At 34.8% G+C, this 7725-nt stretch overlaps 1 pseudogene; it reads left to right on the forward strand.

The window, feature by feature from the left end:
- The first annotated feature begins 729 nt into the window (after positions 1 to 729).
- On the forward strand, positions 730 to 1390 carry LOC143680437 (GTP cyclohydrolase 1 pseudogene; annotated as a pseudogene).
- Positions 1391 to 7725: the final 6335 nt, after the last annotated feature.

Below are 7725 nucleotides of genomic sequence, written 5' to 3' on the forward strand. Positions count from 1 at the left end.
CATTAGACCACATCATGGAAAAAAATATGCTGGAATATTGATGAACATTTAGCACAACTTGAGACTCGTATTCAGTTCTACACTTTTGTCCCACATCAGTTGTCTTAATAGTTTGTCTGCAGTGTTTAGACTATTCAAACAAAATGGTAAGCAATTCCTTTCTCTCTTTTTGCATTTATTTGAAAATTTTATTCACAGCATTTAACTGGCAAAGATTAATACAGCTGAAAATTTATTTTTAAAGAAAATTAACACAAGCTAACTTTTGCTTTAATCCATTACCACCTTTATTTTACTGAAGCATATAATTAACTTAACTGAAGAAAAAATTCTTCTTTGGATTATATTGCCATAACATTTATAGACATTTAACTTCATTTAACCTGAATTGCTGTTTTAGGTTGATCTACATATTCCTACACATTTATCATGACAGTGCTTGCAATCTATTTGGTGTACAGAGAAAATTACTTTCCATTTTAACAACAACAAAAAAAGACCATTTTACAAAAAATGTAAGACTTCTTGAGTCCACTGCTGCACTCTGCTGGTTTTGTTTCCCAGGCTGAATCCAAAGCAGTCCTTTACTCATGGTCACAGGGGAAGTTCAATTGTAATTGCAGAAGGGCTTCAGTGTCCCTCTCAGGCACTGGAGAAGAACACAGTGGGAGCACCAGCAAAGAAGCCTCAGGGTCCCTGGTGCAGTAAAGGGCTCCCCTAGTGGGAGCCATGGGGCCTGGGCTGAGCTGGTCAATGGAGAAGCCATCATGGCTTGAGACCAAGAGTGCCCAGCCCAAGGATGGCTGGAAGGGCCAGAGGTCCAGTGGCAAAAGGGATAAAATCTGAACCTCCCTAACCTGATGGCCACCTACTCATAGCTCCTGTGCTCATCAGGTGAGGATCCCCAGTGGCCAATGCTGCTCACATGCCCTGGAGGTCAGGTAAGGCCATGTAGTTCTTCAACAAGGGCTACCATAAAACCATCTCCAGTATTCTTACATACTGTATTTGAGGAAGATCATGATAAGATGGTGATTGTGAAAGACATAGATATGTTTTCCATGTGGAATATCATCCATTTGTTGGAAAGATCCATATTAGTTATCTTCTTAGCAAACTAGTCCTTGGCCTTAGCAAGATTGCAAGAATTGTAGAAATCTATAATAGAAGATTGCAAGCTCAAGAGCATATTACAAAACAAATTGCTGTAGCAATTGCAGAAGACTTGATACCTGCTGGACTTGGTATGGTGGTTCAATCAATACACATGTGTATGATAATGCAAAGAGTACTGAAAATGTACAGCAAAACTTGGACCAGCATGATGTTGGGTGTGCTCTGGGAAAAACTGAAGACTCAGAAGGAGTTTCTAACTCTCATTAGGAACTGAATGGCTGAGCCTGCTATGTGGTTTGCAGATAATTCTACCAGTAGCATTGTTTGGTCTTAATGGTTTGTACACTGTATTTTCAATTGTTACAGATGTGAACTTTACTCTTTGTCACTGATTTTGCTTAAGAGTTACTTAAAGCAAGTCAAAATATAAATAATTTATAACAGTGTGAACCTTGTATTTTATTATTCCCACCTTTTAGTGGTGACATTAAAGTGACCTGCCAATAGTGTAAATTATATACAGAAAACTATTGCCATTCAAATAACCTTAGTGTGATGGAAAGGGGAAATTAAATGCATTTTGTTGGAATTGTATGGCAATTTGAATCAAGAGTGCTGGGAATAGGGACGACCTATGGTACTGTAAGGGAAAGGTAAATTGGTAGAGTCTGTTCTGCTCAACTGATGTTGCCATTGCCAACATAACTTGTTGAAGTGCACTCCAACTGTGATGACTGGCTCCCAGAAGGAGATGTACTTTAATAAAATTATCTAGGTCCCAAGGAACTCCTCTCCACCCGTAGCCAGTTCCCAGAGAACCAAGCTGGGCCCGGTCATGTAAGGTCATTGGAATTTGGTCACTATTGTGTAAAGATACCTTATAAACTGTATGCAAGCAGTTAGAGGGAAGAAAAAGAAGGAGTAGGAGGGGAAGAGGGAAGAAATCTTATCTGAGAGGAAAGGAGGATCTTTGTTTCAGGTGTTGGTGCTATCCTGCCTGGTGATGCAACTATGTCTTATTTTTTAACAACCTTTTAATTATTTTCCTAATAAATTATTTTTATTATATGACTGAAGTCTGTGTTGTCTGCAAATCCAAGCCCATAAGTTAAGTGGTCACAAATATCACATTGTCTTTCATGCAACAGCTACATATACTATTTTTACCTCCTCAAACAAAAATGGTGTATTACTGAAAGTACTTTAATTTATATACAAAGTAATTTATATTATATACATAATATAAAACATTACTTTTTGAACTCTAAGTCCAATACATTCTATTTTAGTCGTGTTTAAGCCAACAATGATACTTCACTTTTTGCAAATTTATATTTTAAATATCAACTCTTAATTTTAGTCACTAATGGGAGATAATGAGGTATCTGTGCTTCAGATTTAACTGTAGGTTAAAAAGGCACATTTCTACCTTCTATTCTTTTTAAATCCAAGTACAGGAAATTAATTTCTGGAGTTGCTTACAAGTTTATTCTCATGTCAATATACAGGGTTTTAGACATTAAAGCATCAATGCCTTGATGAGAATGTCATACCTTTTGGGTATAGGCACATTTGCCTTTTTAAAAGAGCATTATTTTATAAGAATTCATATAGACACTGCAAATAACTAGTCCTCAGAGTTTTACTTTTAGGAATTTCTTGGCAGCTTAGTTTGTCTGTTCCATTTACACATTTCAAAGCTTTCTTTTTTGGTCTTACCAATATTTTCCTCAGTTCTTCCAGAAATTTTTTAAGTGTACATCATTGCTGGGTCTGAGAACCATCACTTCCACGAACATGAGAGAATGAAGGATGAAGTAACTATGGCGACTACTTTATGAGATGTCCAGTGTTTTAATCAAAGCTTATTGTTGATATCTGTGAAAATACAACAGGAAGCCTATGACTAGTTTTCCACATGGTCTATGTGAGTTTTTTTTTTAATGTAAACTCTGTACAGATGACATAGGTATCTTAGTCCAGGAAGGTGTTGCCTTATTAATAAACATCTTAAAACTTCCATCACTGTGGCACTGTAGGTCAAATTAAAACAAAGCAACCCTCACCCCAATATACAGTAATTCCCTAGAGAAATCTCTTATTTGTTTGACATCATGGTTTGCAAGTTTATCCTATTACCTTGAGAATAACTAACAATTATTGATTTAAGGTTTGTTGTCCTATATAAGTCTTATCTCTGACACTTTCATACTATTTGGTTTATGATGCAGTGAGATGGCAGAGGTACTTTGTGTTTTAATTATTCCTGATTTATAATATTTCCTAGTTTTTCTGTACTTGGATTTTCTAAAGAATAGTGTTAGTGGATTTTTGAATTCCTTTTTCAATCTTGTCTGGCATAATCATGATCTTGCCTCACATTTAGACATTTAGAGGTAGAATTCTAAGCACTAAGCTCATGCTTAGCATTTTAAAGTAAAAACTGGGGTACTTAGAGGGTCAAAGAAATTGTTAGCTGTAGAGTCATATCTTTGAGATCATTTGTACTTTTTAAAAACAATCTTTGTTCTAACATTGTCTAGAAGTCTTTTCATAAAAGTCCACAGACTGTTGTCTTACTAGTAAATGCAAAGTAATTACCCTTACTATTTCACTGTGGTCTATAATTTGTCAAACTAACTTTTTCATATATTGAGTCAGTTTGGGGGGATTTTTAAGAATGTGATACATTTAAATGTGTCATTCAGTTAAATTGTTTGAATTTTATGTATGTGTATGTATGTACCTGAAGTTGGTTCTATTTAAATTATTGAAGTGCTGTGACTGAAAAAATCAGCTCCTTTAGGTGGCAATAATAAAAATAGCTTGACAACTATCAAGTTAGATATTTCATTGACTAAGGATGGTAGAAAATGTATTTATGGCCAATTTTTTTCACATTTACAAATTTCCATATTGAGGAATATTTACAAGATTCAGTGGAAAGTGTCATTGATGGGAAGAGGGAGGCATTAGTCTGGATTAAAAAAACCTAACATTTGCCTAGTTGGAGAAATACTATCATTCTTTTTAATTTTTGAGGGCACAGCATTATACTAAGACAAGACCTGGTCAAAGCTTAATGTAAGTCGTATGTGTAAAATATTAGTGTTCAGGATGCAGCATTATACTAAGACAAGACCTGGGCAAAGCTTAATGTAAGTCATATGTGTAAAATATTAGTGTTCAGGATGCTATCACCAAAATATCATCAGTCAAATTCCCACTCCCCCAGTGACTGGATATTTAAGTCTCTGTGTCTTTCCCCTTAAAAGAAAATCCCAAGACCTTTAAATTTAGAAAAATTACAGATTTCCTTATTCCAAGGAAATATTCCAAGTGTCCTTGTTTGTTAGATGACCACACAGTCTGGGGAAGTGGTAACATCAGTTTTGTTTATCCATCAGACTTTTATTTGGTGATTCCATGTGGTTTGACAGAGCTGCCAATCACAACATCCTGTCTCTCTAGTTACAGGGAGACATGGCACTTGGGTCTAGCTGATTATTATTTTTCACACCCCCTAGGCTATGGTGATTGATGATGAAAAAACAAAACAAAAACAAACAAAAAACCTTGGAACATTAAAGTTTTAATTTACAAAAATAAATATGATAACATCACTCACATTATTTTATTTCTTAAGTATTCAATGACTAAATACAGGTAAACTCCTAAGCATGATTGCTATATATGAAGCAACTGTTAGGGAAATTTAACTAAAAAAAAAAATCTTTTCCCAACCCAGACAACCTGTTCACAGATGTAACTGAGAAACTAGGCTTTAAGGATGATTTTGATCATTGAATCATTATATAGATTTTCCTTTTTGCTTTCTGGTATATTGGAGTAGACAGAAGGTGGATACCTGAAATCCTTAAACTATAATTCAGCTGCCCTGGTATCTGAATGATTGTAAAAGCCCTTATCTTGTGCCTTTGTGATTGTCAGAGAAGAGTTTTCCTTTTTCTGGTCATTTTCTTAATACAACTTACAAGGTAAAGGCCCAAATGCTAATGTTAATGATGATTTTGAAGTCAGTCATTAACTAGCTCCAGCCCCTTGCATTTGTAAATTGTGTTGGCTAGATTTTGCTATTTGAAAGTTAACTATTTCCTTTCCTTTAAGTTTACACCTTTAGTATTGAAATGAAAATCAGTCTCCCTTCCTTTCTAAGTTCTCCTTTTGAAATGATAATAATAACACTGCCTCCTTACCCACTTAGAAATTGCTGTTGGAAATTGTAATGAGCTCATCTCCCCTTGCTCAAATCCATGAAACCTTGAATGCCCTAAACTCAGGGATACATCTTTTGGGGGGATATGCCAACTACTCTCCTACTTCATGCCTAATAATAAGCTCTTTCTGTCTTTGAAACCCCAGTGTCTCAGGAATTGCCCATTGAGTGCATCAGGTAAAGAGTCCACTACCTTTGTCTGATAACATAAAGGTAGAAAAGAAAGAAATACTTTTGTATTATTGAACAAGCTTTAAACCAGAATGCAGTACATCACAGGCAACCTGCTAGGGAAATTGCATAGAAAGCATAATTATCAGATATTCATTTTTTAGATGGCTAATCACATCCAGCCTATCACATCCATATTCAAAAGATAAATAATAACTAGAACTCAAATAAGAAAGCTTACTTTGACAACACCATTCATTGCCCAACATTCCTGATAAATTTCCCTGAAACTTGGATGGACAGGTCCTTGTTTTTATAAATTGTTTTTATTCAAAGAAATAAACCTCTCATATCTCTGGCAGGTAGCTAGTTACAACTTGAAACAAGACATCAAAATTAAACTCCATGGAAAGGGGAGATAAGGGTGCTAACTTCTTTCATGGTTTACATTTCAAAGAATTGGCACTCAAGTCATTGTGATCAATAAGTTTCTGGGTTTTAAAATTGGCAAAAATATTATTTAGCTTTTGAAGTGATATACATATATCTCAAAAGTACAGAAAGAGGATTTAAAATGACAAGTTTTTAAAATTTTCTAAGAAAGAAAGAGAGGGGCAAAGTGGTTCTTATTCTTTTCAAAAGGGAAAATTAATATATATATTCATTTCTATTTGTCTGTACATGCTCCAAAAGAGCAAAACTATTATAAGTAATATAGAAAAAATATTTCCAATGAAACTTATGCACCCCCTTATATGGCACACCTTTCTGCTGATCAGATTCTAGACTATTCTTTGGGTGTCAGCTATTTTCCCTCCTCTGTAGTTTGTAGGCAATTTAGCCCTATCTGCTAGAGCTTTAATTGTCTTCCTTCCCCATGGTGGAAAAACCTGCTTTGCTCCATTTGCAGGTCATCTCAACATGCATCTATCCATGTAAATTTGAGTTGTTGACTTGATTTTGAGTTATAACATGTCTGGGTTCTTCATTATATCAGGACAAAACATTATTTAACTTTTGTTCCTTTTTATGTCTGTGTCAGTATTGATTTTGCCTTTTGGTCTGAGTGGAAAGGGTGAAATACTATTAATAAAGAGGAAGCTGTAGATACTGAAAACAAAACTTTAATAAGTAAGAATGCAGTATCAGCGGGGGAAAAAGGAGAGAAAAGAAAGTTGACAGGGAGGCAACAGATAAATCAAATGGTTAATAACCAGAAAGAAACCTGCAAAGTACTAAATGTCTTAGTAAAACTATTAAAGTATCTATGGAGGTGATTCTCCAACAATGATTGGAATAGAAAATCATTCATGTAAAAGATTACAATTCATCATGTTTGGCTCCTTCTCACACACTGATACTTAATTTTAATTGTTAATCCTATTTTGATATTTTAGTATGGTACAGAAAAAAATGACTGTGAAAACATACAACTACTATAACAAAACAAGATAGTTTTTTTAAAATTTCTGATCATATTGATTTTGATATTTCTCAACAGGCAAGTTGCAATTATCAGAAGCTTTGAAACAAAATGAATAAATCTGATGGCCTATTAAAAGAAATCTATATTCAAAGAGACACTACTTACAAAATTGAAAGAATAATGACACTATTTAGTAAAATTCCAGATGACATTTGGAAGTCTAAGTGCTTTTTGATCAACTAGAAATAGATATAAAATATGTGATGTTTTCAAGAGGCAGTTCACAGGAAAACAAATCACTCACAAACAAGTGACCTATAAACATTTCAAGTATTCTCACTCATGACTAAAGAAATAAAGTCAAAATATAATTATACAGATATTCACTTTTTTGGCAACAAAATCTTGAAATGTTTGATGATATATGTTAGTTCTCAGGAAAAGAATTCTAAAAGCAAAGGGAATTCTTGATGCAGAGCACCCTCAGTCTCCTTCCTCAGTGACTTTGGCAGGTCCAAGGATCCAGATATGAATCAATTGCTATACTAGCTGGTGTTGTATCCTCTAGGTGAATGAAGACATCCCAAACAATGAGAAATATGGTCATGATCTGTTTCTGCTGATAACACCCTCCCCTACCAGTGTCTCACCCTGCCTGATACATGCAGCTGCACATCAAAGGAGAATAATGCGTCAATACCTCAGTAATCGATCAAACCTTAAATCAACAAGCCCCCATCCAATCAAGGGACAACATACCACCTAATAGTCACCC

Source organism: Tamandua tetradactyla, chromosome 4 (genome assembly GCF_023851605.1).
Source record: "Tamandua tetradactyla isolate mTamTet1 chromosome 4, mTamTet1.pri, whole genome shotgun sequence".
NCBI classification, from domain to species: domain Eukaryota; kingdom Metazoa; phylum Chordata; class Mammalia; order Pilosa; family Myrmecophagidae; genus Tamandua; species Tamandua tetradactyla.